Below are 14,801 nucleotides of genomic sequence, written 5' to 3' on the forward strand. Positions count from 1 at the left end.
GCAAATTGTTAATTAACACAGACCTTCTTAAGTAGGTTTCTGGGTCTTCAAGAAACCTGAGCTTCTCCAGAGAAAGTTTGAGAATGCAAGTTCTGTCCTCAGGTAATATCAGGTGCTGGAAAGCAAACATGATCATTAAATCTATATTTAGAAAAACAAAAACTACAGCTTTTTACTGTTGACAACACTCATAAAAATGAAAAAATAATAATAAATAAACCCTTACTTTTGGAAAATACCCATGGTAATCTTGATGTAAATCTTCTTCTTCTGCATATTTTCTCTTAAAGTAGGCTACTTTCGACGTTGTTAATGTATATGTTAATACTTTTTTTGGATAAGCTAAACAAATAAAAGAATTGGGGAAAGGTCAGATTTTATTGTGGCAAATAGTATCTTATAATATAAATTTTATCTATAAAAATAAACTGGTGATCCTGGAAATTGGTGTTCTCCCTTCAACGTGGTGAAGCAGTGATTGAAAAGCCGGCAGACAGGAAAATACCACCATCCAGACCCAAACTAGATGTTCTAGAGAGGATACCAATCTTTATTTCCTTATGCAGCCCCTCAGAAATCAAATACCAATATACTATTTTATTTCATGCCATTTAATGTCAAAACACACCCAAATTTGAAATGGAATGTAATGGGAGGAGATAAGAAATTTTTCATCATTCTTTTAGTTAAACTGCCTAATATAGAGAGGACATTTAGTGTTACTAGGTTAATCAAATTGGCATAAAATAGCTGGTAGCCCAATTACACTTTAAAGAAATAACAGTGTATCTATAGACAAAACACTCTATGATATGATTATGGTATAGCCATCATCCTAACACGTGGTTTAATGGATGTTCTAAGTAAATGAAAGAATTAGGTAAGGTTCTGATTTGCAGACTTGGCCTTGTCATAATACTGAAAGTGAAGACCTTTGTTTTCTCCTTTAAAATACTGTTGCTACCGAGGTTCTGAGTTGTTTAAGGAAGGACGGGGTTCCAGAAGCCAATTTTCACTGATCCTTCAGTTTAAAGGCAGTGCTTAAGGGAGTTCCCAGAGTGTACTCTAGGTGGCACTCATATCACAAAAAGGAGGCAAGATCCACTCTAAAAGCTAAAGACAAGCAGCTTCCTAGAGAAAGCACTGAATGAATTTAGAAAACAAATTGAGTCCGGTTCAATACTCATTCAACCTCAGGGGACCAGGCCAGAAAGAAACTTCATATTTCAACATAATTTATTTTACTCTTAATACACACCGTCAAATATTTCTATGTGTTGAAACCATTTAGTTCACAAAATAATGAATAATTTATGTGTTAGTTAAATAAATCTACAGCAAGACATTTGATGGTTTTCCTCTAAAATCTTAAATTTTTCTAAGCTTAAATATTTAAAATGTGTTCAAGACTTTGCCTTTTCTAGTTTGTCCTCCAACTCAGTGGCATCTGAGCGACAAAAGCTTCCTGCAACTTTTTGTAGTTATATGATTTTCCTCAGTCAGTAAGAAAAGCTACAAAATCACTCCCAAGCAGTCCAATTTTTCACTGGCGTCACTGTGGATTATTAACCAAAGAGAGCCTTAAGTCTGAGTTGTTATGTTTTGTTAACGGAATGAAGAATTTTAAAACACTGGTGTATCTGATCTTAAAAGAAATGAGTATGTCATGATAATTCACAATTGAACCGAAGCAAAGACAATAGTTGCTACTATACTTACACAATCCCTGAATTCAGTAAGCAAACACAGCTTACGTAGAGTTTTCACTGATTTCAAACGTTTAGGAAATAAGAACAAAACTGTATAGAGAACAAAGAAACCAGTTTTCTCAGGGGCTGCTTTTTAGTAAACTGCATTTTCTTTGGTATATATTTTAAGGATTTAATCAAATAATTAGGTGAAGCTTTGGGTTATTCCATGTGACAATTACTTGTACTTACTTCTTTTTAAACTGTTTAGCTAATTGATGTAATAGTAGTTTTCAAATGTTAGTGAGCATCAGAATTATCTGGAGGGTATGTTAAACTCTGAGGGTCCCACCCCCAGAGTTTCTAATTCAGTAGATCTGGGCTAGGAGCAGTGAATTTGCATTTCTAACAAATTTCCAGGTGATGCTGATACTGCTGGTCTGGGGATTGCATTTTGAGAGCCTCTCGTTTGCAGCATTCAGCAGGTGTAGTAGTAGCACTATGGCAACGAGTTAAGAGCAGAACCTTCAGTCAATCAGCTGATTGCCGTATCAATAGAATGTCAGGCAATTGGCTTGATTGATTGTTATTGTTACTGTTGCTTCCCTACACTGGCTTAGATGCTTTAGCCTCATGAACAAAGCCAGACTGCATTTTAACTAAATAGTGAAGAATGAAGTCAGTTTTCCTGGGTTCACATTAAGAAGCATCAATGGCTGTTATTAGCATTATACCTGGGCAGGTCACTAATTTTTTTTTAACAAGTTCTAATGAATTACTATAGTGTAGGTGACAGTGAGGAAAGACTAGAAAATGAGATGAGTAACTTTATTATAAGCAAACATGACTTTCTTATATGTATCTTTTTTAAATGTCTGCTCATTTTATCTTCCATGTAATGCAATATCTACAGCATTTACGACCAATTAAAAATCTTTTAATGAGTGATACAAGGGAGGGCAGGTGGCAGATTAGAGAACCAAATGACAAACTTATAGTTCTGGCTCCCAAGTGCACCTCCAGGAAAGATATTTTTATTTAACAGATCAAGATTTTAAAAAATCATATCAAATGATTCCAAGGTTCATAAAGATTGTCTGGCTATCATCAACCAGTTAGCCTAAGATACTGAATGTATCAGATCCTGAAAATACAGATAAAATTCTCAGGAATTCTAGATTTGAGTCTCAACTCCTCCGTGGGCAACACACTTAGCCATTTAGTTTATTGCTCTTAAAAAATACCCCCATGGGTTGTTAAAAATGCTGAAAAGCCTTCACAGCTGGTATCAGTTTGACAATTACCTCTTTGCAAGCTGTTTAGCTATTTAAAATGTTTTCAGTATCAATTTTGGAGGATGGTTCTAGCCACTTTTAGGTTCAAATATATAGCAAACATAAGTTCCTACATCTGTTTGCTTGGCTGGATTAGAATTCAAAAAATTCATAGCTGATAACTATGTATCCATCACCTGATTGAGCCTCCTGAGTGTCCAGATAAGAAAACTACAGCGCAGACAAGTTCAATAATTTACATTCTGGAATGTGGCTAAGAGTTTGGGTTTTGAACTCAGATGGAAGTGGTCTGAATTCCAGCTCTGCTGCTTCTTATTTGTGTGACTTTGAGCAAATTACATAAACTCTCTAGAAATCTCATTTGTAAAGTAAGGATAGAAATAACACTGGCTCATAAGATCATTGAAATAATTCATAGAAAGTGACTGGCACTGTGCCTAGCATATAGTAAATACTCAATCAAATTGTAGACCTTATTTGTGCCATTAGTCACAAATATACCACATAGAAACAAAGCCCAGCCTGGCCTCCTAGCTCTGACTCAAAGACTCCACCACCCTGCCTCCCAAAAATACTAGATTGTAATGAGCAAGTTAGAAAACTGCAAGAAGATATTGCAAATAATCAAGTTGAAAAAAAGTAGTACAGATTCTATAACGACTCCAAATATCTCTGGTGTATTGCCATTGGTCATGCATTTTGGGTGAAGGAGGTGTAAACTATTTTTGAAACATACAGATAATCATCTGGATAATTAATTAAAGCTGACCTGACTGTCCAAGGCAGTTTGGTTGTTATGATTCAGTAAACATGTGTAAATCTATTATAGTTCTCCTGCAACTAAAAGGCCAAACTCAACCCAGCCTATTATTCAAATAAAGATGACGAAATAGACAAGAAAAAAATGAAATGACTTTATGTCTTCTTATTCTGAGTGTTCTGAGCTCTGAGAACAGTATGTAAATTACAAAACTGAATTAGGCTGAGCCTAAATTTATCTCTGAAAGTGAAATGGCTAATGCTGGCTTGAATATTCAAGCTGTTTCTAATGCTATATCCTCTGGGCCCATAAAATATCGGTGCCAGGCTCAGTGTCTTTGGTAGTATAAAACATCAATAACCAACAAATTAAAAGTTACGGAACAGAGTGACCATCCCTGTCATTAGAGTTCTAGCAATACAATTTATATGTAATTCTTTAAATAAATATTTAAAATGTAATTACAAATGATTGCTCAAATGCTCTTCCTTATTGCTCTGCTTCGGCCTCCACAAAACTAAAATCATATTATGGTGCAGGTGATTTCATTTGGTACATGGCCCGGGGACAGTATATTAAGGAAACATCATGAGCAAATTAATTTACAAACACTTTGAGATAACAGACCACCGTAAAAAGAACAACTCCTGTCAAAGTAATCCATTCTTTATCTAAGACTGAAAAGCTGGAGACATGGTGAAGAAGTGATGAGTTCAATATATCTTAATTTTAGTTTGGTTTTCATTTTTCTCCCCACAACATTTAAATCAAAACATTCCAAAAACAGAGTTGAAACCGTCCTATTAGATGTGTGCATCCTACCCACAGACAGAAGGGGTGGAGGCTGATCAATGAGGAGAAAGAAGGTTGGTTCCATCTCAGATCAACAACTGACTTGTGTTATAGATAAATCAAGCACCTCAGCTTCACAATCTCTTGCTGATTTTTCTTTGTAACATGTTAGCCTGGCATGAGCCTTTGAAAGCGCAATGGTCCCTATTTAGCTAAATAATGCTTTGCTGGTGGCAAAGCTACTGGAGATGTTTCCTTAAGGGCCATGACCACAGTTGATTAGAAAGAGTTACCCCATCTGTCCCTGCTAACCATATTCTGCAGTCTCGCTGTATGGCTTAAAATACTTCAGCATAACCTTCTAGTTCTGTCCAACGGCCCCAGTTCAAATATCAGCTCTACAGTTTATTTGCTTACTGACTTTGGCCAAGATATTTAACCTCAAAGAGCCTAACTTTTCTTTAACTGTTAAATGGGGGGACAATATCAAACTCATTGAGTTTTACTGGAATTAGAAGAGATGATGTTTAAAAAGCAGTTACTCAGTGCCTGTCGCATGGGCTCATATTTCCTGCTCAATAAATGTTATGTATTATTATTGCAGTGACTTCATTTTGAAATCATAAGTACATATCCTGCTCAGCAGCATTATAGTATACCAAGGACATTGGTCCTCTCTTTAGTGCTAAGCACAGGCTGCATGAAGCATTCACAAATGTATTCAAGAAGGGAGATGGGTGCAAAGTTCAAGGCTATGATTCTGTGCCTTCTGGAGACCTTTGGCTCTGTTGATGTTTAACAACGTTCCATCAGCCATCTTTCTTCTCTCTTATAACCCCCTTGCCTAGCACTTTTCTGGATAATATCCTTTATGGTAGTGGAACTCAGTGCCAGGTTTTATCTCCGAATCAATGGAGCAATCTGTTTCTTCAGATTTATCATCCACCCCAAGCACAATATTGACTTTACTGGCAGTTTAGAATTACCAACAAGTTCCAGCCCCTAGCAGACTTTCTTACAAACTTCCAGGAATAATGAGAGCCAATGACTTAGAAGACTTTCTCAAGATACCAGCAGCATTGTTTGGTACTAGATTGCATCCATGTCCCTTGGGATAACCCCAAGCACAGGCATGGAATAGTAAAGAAAACCCCACGAGTTCCACAAGCCTATCCTGCTCCCATGGTAATGGTCTCTGAACCAAACAGAACACCATTAAGTTTCCTTAGATGCTGCACTAAAGCCAATTGCTGCCATGATCTTGCCCCGCTAATGACAGAGGCCAAATGCAGGAGGCTTCTCGGGTAAACGTCATGATTTTCCACCACCTAGAAGTGGATTCCTGATTTTGAGGAATGATGTTCCATTTTACCCCATCTTTTACCTTGGAAAGTAGAAATGAATTAGAAAGAATTGCTTTTTTGGAACCACATTGCAGTATATGGGTTCCAAGAAATCCATACCTAGAGATATGCTAGAGAGATACTACAACTTCCCTCAATACCCAGGACTGGTACTCAAAGAAAAGACTTTTAATCCCTAACCTATAGATAACAGTGGCCTTTCTAAAAGTACCTGATCTATATCACTCACATTGTCTTCCACTTTGATATCACCACCACCACCACTCCATGCTTCAGTATATTAACAAAAACATCTGTCCGGGCCAATGTTGCTTCTGCTATCCCAGAAGGGATAAAAAACCCTTATGGATAAAAAACCGTAAGATTGAACTAATCTTTAATTTTACTCACTTTAAAACACATGAGGATTTGCCTGGAGTTGGGTGGCTCTCTGCCCTCACTCATATGGTACCCGATTTGTGTTTCACCTGGAGTAGCTCTAGTGGTGAAAAAATTTTCATTCACAGGGTACCTTCTCACTAAAGAGCTATAGGTGCTTCCATGGAATAGCGCACAGCCATACTATACAGCCATAAAAAAGAATGAAATCATGTCCTTTGCATCAACATAGATGGAGCTGGAAGCCATTATCCTAAGAGAACTAACACATGAACAGAAAACCAAATACTGCATGTTCTCATTTATAAGTGGGAGCTACATTGAGTACACATGAACACAAAGAACAGACACAGGGGCCTACCTGAGGGAGGAGGGTGAGGATACAAAAACTACCTCTCAGGTACTATGCTTATTACCTGGTGTTGAAATAATCTGTAGACCAAACCCCCAGTGACACACAATCCTGCCCATGTACCCGTAAATATAAAATAAGTTTTTCCTAAAGAGCTATAGATGCTTCATTAAATTGTGTTATGTTCGAGCTCAAGCAATCTACTTAAGCTTGTAGTCTTATACCACACATCAGATAGAGAGAAAATGAGCCACAAAGCAGTAAAATGAGCAGCACATGGAGGCAGAATTGAGGTTCTAGGCTCTTGAGTCTTGACTCTCTTTACAATATTCCCAACTTTTCTTCCTGTTCCTTACTAATGCTCCCTTTTCCTAAGCACTTTGAAAATAATATATACTCTGAAATACACATGCAGAGTAGACTTCCCAGCCTCAAACTTGTTCCTCCTGTCCTTCTACGCACCACTGATATTTAGATAACTCTTGTATTTCTACCAAGAAGCCTTCTTGCTGCACTTTACTTTCTGTCATTCTTTTGTTTTCTAAATATAAGGCTATATTACAATATTGAGCACAACACTGGTTAGCTCTTAGTGTTTTTCAGTAATATCCTTCCACCCCCCCTTCACCCCATCTGAGACTTATTGCAGTGAATTGGATGGCTCTATTATTAGCCCATTTGTATAAACTTAATTAGAAAAAAAGAAAATATAAAAAAACTGGTGTTAGATTACAAAGGGTAAACATTAATGTATTAACACTATTTCGATAAACAACTTAAAAAGAAAAAGGAAAAAAAAGAATCCACAAGGATTGGCTTCTCCCAAAACTGAAAAGTATCCTTCCTTCGTTTTAGTGCTGAATAGTTGTGGTCAATGTACTCCTACCTCTGCTTCAGAGTTAGCAGTTTCACTTTTTCTAGGTTTCTGAGGCATATTGCTTTGACAAACAGAGCAATCCGAACTGATTACTCCTTGGCTTTAGAGTTATTGTTGGGATGCCAGCTGACATGAGTCATCAGTAGAGAGCCCAGGTATGGAGGGAAGGGCCTCAACCTCTTGATAAAAGTTTTCAACATCTCTCTGTGCATCAAAGCATCTTCTAAATTCCATGAAGTTTACATGACATAAAACTGAACATAGAATTTTTCACATATACCTAAAAACTTCCAAATAGAGTATATGAGTAAGAAAGACTGAAATTATAATTTGATTTAGTTTTAACCTGCTTGATCTCAGCCTTATCCAAATGTTATACTCCTAAGTGTGTGCCCTCTTTATAACCCATTACATATACAAGTGCAGCTGGTGTTCAGATTGATGAGGGTGACTAGATCCTTAAATAAAAATTGGTGTGGAACTCTGTATACATCTCATGGCAGATGACAGTAAATATTTTTGGTCTCCTTGGGTTGTTTCTCACCATAAAATACAGTCCGTATGATAAATGAAGTAAGAAGGGTGGATGGTGCTAACGGCTAACAAAACAAACATTTTTGACAGTTCAAATGCTAATCTTTAATGCTTAAAATGATTAAACTACAGATATTTAAATAAGTGGCTACAGAGATCAATAATCTTAAAGTCTCATGGTATTCATAAATCTGTACGACTAGACCAGAATAAATTTTCAAATAGGTTTCTGAATAAAAATGGTCAATTATTTATTTTTATAAAGGGAGGAAAGAAATGGGATGAAATGCAGCATGGTCTATTCTTATAAATTTGATTGTTATTTGCTAGGCTAGTTACCTACGGAAAGGGCACAGCACATGTGAAAGTTACAAATGCTGGAGGTCTGAACACTCATTTAAGATGTATTCAGTCTTGAAAATTGAGTTTAAAATGTTGAACCCTCAGAGGTTTCTATCATCATGACCTTATGCAAATTAAATTTGAAGCATCACAATAATCTCTTTCTGCAACTTGGAGAGTTCTCTTCACTTCCTTCATTCAAACAGGCACTCGTGTGCTCAGTAGGCTTCCGCTTGGCATGTTCCCGGAGCCAGGCTACCTAATTTGGCCCGCCCTATTCACATGGGTCTTAGAGAGGAAAATCTGCCAGCCCACAAATGTCCTTTTTACAGAAAACCTCTATTGACTTCTACCCAGCAACCATCTATATAAACAACCCCTTATATTGATCTTGTAAGTTATGGTAATGCTACATTAGCATTCATTTCTCTGGATACATATTTAAACAGTAATTTCTTTTAAGCTAGCAATTACCTGGTAATGCTGAATCAATCCGAAAAGTGTATTTCTAGAACAGTTTCAGAAAATCTGCTGAGAGTTCCCCTTTGCACAGCGAGCATTTCTCACAGCCTCAGGCTCATGAATGGTTACCTGAGATCTTGAAACAAGGAGACAGACACAAATAACATCGGGCGAGTCAGGACTGCACTGATATGAACTGGTTCTCAAGTCAGGAGAAAGCCTGCAACAGGAGGATATTATCTAAGATATTTGAGATGGGGTTGGTCTGGACTAGATAGATAGATAAGCCTTTAAACACACACAATCACTTCAGTGTTCTCCAGATTTAAGTTTAAACATGAGAAATCTTAACTATCCTAAGAAATTTGGAAATAACTGAATAACTCATCTTACCAGTTATTTACTTGGGAGATTATTTTTGGAAGATTATCAGTACGCTGATTTAAAAAAAAATTAGAGTCATTCTTAAGTTTTAATGCCAGATTTTATATAATTTCAGGAAGTATTCCCTCTAAAGTAACAAACCAGGAGTTAACTAAACAGACGAACCCAGTCTTTCTTTAGAATGCACATTCTTTCTCACAAGATTTGAAATCACCAAATGCTACTTTTTCTTTGAAGACAGCATTTCCTTAAAGGGCCATGTTTAACTGCACCTTTTCTACATGGATATATGCTTACGGATCTCATCATCTTCTAAATTTAGAGAGATGTGCTTTCCAAAGGAAGATAGGCAGCCAATAAGGAGGATCCCATCAAAAGAGAGGTGAGTTACTATGGTTACTTTTCAGGAGGTTGAGTAACAGTGAACGGCTGCTCTTGGCCAAATGGACCCTTTCCAGAGGAGGACCTAAAAAGAATGTTGCTATCCATACGTGTTGATTCAATTAGTCAAGACTACACTATGTCGTTTGAGCTTTAACCACAGGCTTTCTATGGGCGCTTGCTGCTTTCAGCCTAGCCGCATATAGGCAGCGAAGTCAACGGATAAACAAGGACTGAAAACTTCCGAAAGCTAACCTGATAGCGAAGAGCAAGGGAATCTTCACCCAAGAACCAATCCCAAGGTTTACATTTAAAAAATCAAATCAGGTCATTTGGGACCAGCAGCTGGCCACTCTTCAATGACTGGGGGCGGGGTGGGATCCCGGAACACGTCCCTATCCTCCCGCTCAAGGAAAGGAGTCTCTTCTGAGCTCGGAGGAAAGCACCTGGCTGGATGGGTCCAGACATACCTTGCGAGCTGGGTCCACTCACCAGATCGGCGCATGCACCTGTTAGGTAGAGGCGCGGGGTTCGGTGCTCACTCCTGCTTTTGCGGCTGTCACTCTTCAGTCGGGCACTGACAGCGGCAGCAGCGGCAACTGCAGCTCGGCGGGCAGCCCTGGCTCCTGCAGGTCCGTCCCTCCAGTCTCTGAAGCGCCTCTCACTCCGGGTTCGCAGCTCTAGGCGGGCGCGCAGCTGTTCTCCGCTCGCATTGGACCACAGGGAGCAGATGTTACCCGGTTGCTAGGAGCGTTGCTAGGAGGCGATGACGCCCCTCCACAGCTCGGGAGCAACTTTCCTGTAGGTCGAGTGCGCTGGCAGGGGCTGCTGGGAGCAAGGTTGAGCGCTGGAACGCCGAGGGGCGGCGAACAAAGAGCCCCGACAGAGGGGTCCCGACTGCGCTCGCCTAAGTTGGGGCTGGCGGAGTGGACTGGGAGGCTGGGGCGGGGCGAGAGCCACGGGCCCGGGTAGGTGAGCGGCCCCGCGCCTCCACCGGCAGGTCACTCGCTGCAGGCCTTGGCTCGATGTCCCCTACGGAGGTTGGGTTTGGGGAGAGGGGTGGGGTGGCACTTTCATCGACTGAGGAAGCAGCAGTGTTTGGCTCAGTGTTGTTGTTGTTGTTGTTGTTGTTGTTTTAGACCCTGATGCTTCCTCTGGGATACTCTTCGCCTTGGAGCAGGGCGCTGAGAAGGGAGAACCGGATGAGTTCGTGGGTGTGACGGGGTGAGGCGTTTGGGGACGAGCAGTACGGGATCTTCTCCCTTCTGGGACTCTCCTCCCTAGTATGTTCGTGTTTGTGTCTGCAGGTTTGAGCACTTGATAGATTCTGAGGAGGGATATATTAACTAATCCATAAAAATCAGCCCAGAGTCTCATTCCTTTTTGGCGTTGTCTGTGGCTGCCTACTAGCAGGGTGCCTCAGATTAAGAAAAAAAAAATGTTCTTGTGGTCTAAAACACGTCCTTCACACAATTAGAAAGTCGTCATTTTGGTCCAACAGCTAATTAAAACCTCAGGCCAACATGTAAACTTCTTTAAAACGAAAATGCAGAAGAGCAAAGGTATTTTTCACAAAGGAGACTAGAGGTGTGCGTGCTTTAGCACTTCAGTATACTTTAGTGTACATGTACACTTTAGTATAAATTGACCCAATTGGTTGCATAATTTTTCATATCTCACTCAAGCTATGTTTTTATGTTTTACATTGCTTTTTTTGTTGTTGTTGTTGTTGTTAAATAGGGCTGTTTTCTTGGGGATGGGGGATAATTAGAACATCAAAGTGGGCAATTTGGGTAGCCAGTAAGCCAAATTAAAGAAGGGAAGATGAAAAATCTAGTAGAGAAACGTTGCCCAAAGCTATCTTCAGAGGGAGAATCGCACCGAAGAAGAGACACATCACTTTCCTGGTTCCCTGTAGAGTCATGCCCGGGCCTGGAAGGAAGAGAGCACTACTGGGAATCAATTAGAAAGAAAAGTTGCCGTCTTTGGAGCCAGGGCAGGGCTGCTGTGCAGTGTTACATTGATTCCTGTGGTGGCTGGCTGTGAGGCTGAAGGGGCTACACCAGTGGCCCCACCGCTCTCAGGTCGCCCTGCTTGCTCTCTCAGCACCTACTGAACACCTGCGGCAAAGCTAACAGTTTGTTAGCCCTAAGATTTAAAAAGCTGGCAACCTAAAATCGAACTGTCTGAAGAAGTAATCATAAGCCACAGTGGTTTGAAGATCTGATGATAAAGTTTCAGCTATCGGGTATGACAGCGGGCTTTGGGATGGGTACACCTCAAATCCAGGAGATGGTCTTAGCCAGAAGTACACCACTGCTACTTCCTTCTTAGTTGGAATAAGGGCAAGATGCAGCTGATATCTCAATCAGCCTTGTCTTCTCGTCCAGTTCATCTCAAAACACTCTCCTCCTTGCTCTTTAAGGTCCAGTCACGCTGGACTTTTTTCAGTTTCCTTGAATATGGAAGGGTCTCACTTGCCTCAGGTATTTTGTACATGCTGTTTCTTCTTTCTTAATGTGCCTGCCTTTTACCTGGCTCACTCCTACTCAGCTTTCACGTCTCAGCTTAAATACCACTTCCTCATAGCAGCTTCTCCTGACAGCCTCCCACCGACTACATTAGCCCCTTAATTACGTTCCCAATTCACCCTACCAATCCTATTTTACAATATTCATCACACCAGATTTTAAGCTAGTGCACCTGGTTAACACCGTGTCCCCAGTGTCTAGCACACAGTGCCTGGTACATCAAAGGTAACCAAGAACACATGGGAATAGATGAATCCACCTGCCTGGTTTGAAGTCCCTGTTTTCACCTTAGCTACGGAGCTATCAGTTCATGAACTTACACTAACCTTGAAGGCAGCCACTAGTTGCTGTCTTTACAGTTACTCAAGCACAAGAGGGGGGCTGGGGGAAAGTCTATTATACAGAAAATAGTTTTATTCCCTTAACGAGACATTGTGTTTATAAAGCGACTTTTTTTCCCCCTTTTCAAAACATCTTATAAAGGTCACTACCTGCATTTTAATAGCATTGGGAAATACTCACCTAAAGTCATTTATATATTTTCCTAATTCTCGTCTTTCCACACCCTCTAAAGTGGTTGTGAGTCCTCTGAGATGAACTGTTTCATTTTTCCTTAAAATACTCCTCTACCTCAGGTAAAAGCAGCCTCCATAATCACATGCTATACCTCTAGGGAGAAAAAAATGTATTTGGGAGCAGCTAGCTAATTTGACCAGTATGGACGGTATGTCTAGTGTTATACTTTATCTGAATAGCCTAGGAAATCTTTTCTATTGTCAGTTTAACTTAACAAATAATTGCCAAATCCCCTCCTCCTCTGGGACCACCTCAAGATATAACAGATGTTGGAAGACACAAAAGAAAGGTCAAGGTAATCCAAGATCACAGGATTCCTTGATGGCATAACTGGAATTAGAAAACAGGTATGATTTTAATCTTGACTAGGTTATTTATGTCTGCAGATATAATTTGATAAATTCTGCAATTCTCCTTGTAAGATTAGAATCTTTCATTAAACAATTTTGGATTTTAAAATACATATTAAAATTCCATAAAACCTACCTTAGAATTTATCCAAATTCTAATCTTCTCACCACTCAATCTTGTCCCTCCTTGAGATGACCATACAACGCCAATCCTGTCTCCTACTTCTTATCTGTTTGCTGAAAAGAATCAGATGTTTTATTATGTAGTGGAATGCACATTAAAATTTATCAGCACTGTGAAATGTCACCCAAGCTTCCCCTTGAGCCATATTTCTGAATCTTTCTGGGGCAACCCCAGGGAACCTGTAAAGAGACTATGAAGCTTACAATATATATCATGTGATTTGACTTATTTGACTTATCAATAAAATGCTACACAGGATAATTTTTTAATTACTACAAAAGACAAAAAGAAGAAAGAACCAAAGAACCAGAGTCATAGATGGCTATCTCAATTATTTTAACATTTCAGCACAGGTAAGCCTGTGTTGAAGCAGTGTCACAAGATAGCAATCATTTGCCAAGTTTAAGCTCTCCAGATGACATACTCTAAGATTCATATAGGAAAAATGTTTCCTCTGCATTATTCTTCCTTTGCTCATAGTTATATTTGCTTTAATGTTTCCAGTATGCCATATATGTATGTATCTACTAGTGCACATACACACGTAGAAATGGTCAACCTTGCTCAGCCTACCAGCTCAAAACTCTTTGCCCTGTGGCTTCGGAAATGTGAACTCAAATGGTCTTTCTCTGCAACAATGCTCCTTCGCAGTATTGAAATGGTCTAAATCTAAGGTGACTATGGATGTACAAGTAGAAGTAGAACCCTTAATCAGCCGATAGAGTTCTAGTGCTGTCGTGGGTGAGAAAGAACTTAAGCAACCAATAAGTTTGCCATTGGCAAGCTTTTCGTAAATAATCACCAGTACCACAAAATTTCAAATAATTTTTTTAAATGTAAGTATGCCAGATACTGACTTAACAAGAGTCTTACCAATACTGTTTCATTTTCTTGGGTATACAAATAAACTACAATTCCCAGCCTTCTTAAATATAGGTGGAGCCATTGGACTAGTTCTGGTCAATGGAGTCTGGGCAGAAGTGAAGAGCGGCACCTCTAAGCCTGTCCCCTAAAACACATTCGATCCTCATGTCTTTTCTTCCTGCCCCATTTGTATGGCAATACATTCCTTCAAAGTCCATAAGGACTCTGAATGACCAAATCACAAAAGACTCAACCCCTGAGATACTGCTAGAAAGAAAGCTGATTGGCCAAAAACATCCCAGATTAGGGAGAAATAAACCTTTCTTATGTGAATCAACTGACATTTTGGGTTATTACAACAGGTAACATCACCTCAACTAATACAGAATTTTTAAATTGTTTAAAAATTGTCACTGAATCATCTATAGAATTTTTTCTCTATGCTTTTCTGTTTGGGGGATGTCAGCCATGTTTTGAGTGCTATGTAGGTGTCTGAATATAATAGCTCAGCTCCCTCTACTTCTAGCTTGTTGCATCTGAGCCTTGCAAACTTACGAGAACTGGGTATTTCATAGAGGGGAAAGTGCTCTGGACAAGAACTTCTCTAATGAGGAATTACATACACTTTTCTACATGAACACCTACACTTTGCATTTTACCTTCTCAGAATCCTCTTTAGATGCAATT

The sequence above is a fragment of the Papio anubis genome, chromosome 7 (genome assembly GCF_008728515.1).
Source record: "Papio anubis isolate 15944 chromosome 7, Panubis1.0, whole genome shotgun sequence".
NCBI classification, from domain to species: domain Eukaryota; kingdom Metazoa; phylum Chordata; class Mammalia; order Primates; family Cercopithecidae; genus Papio; species Papio anubis.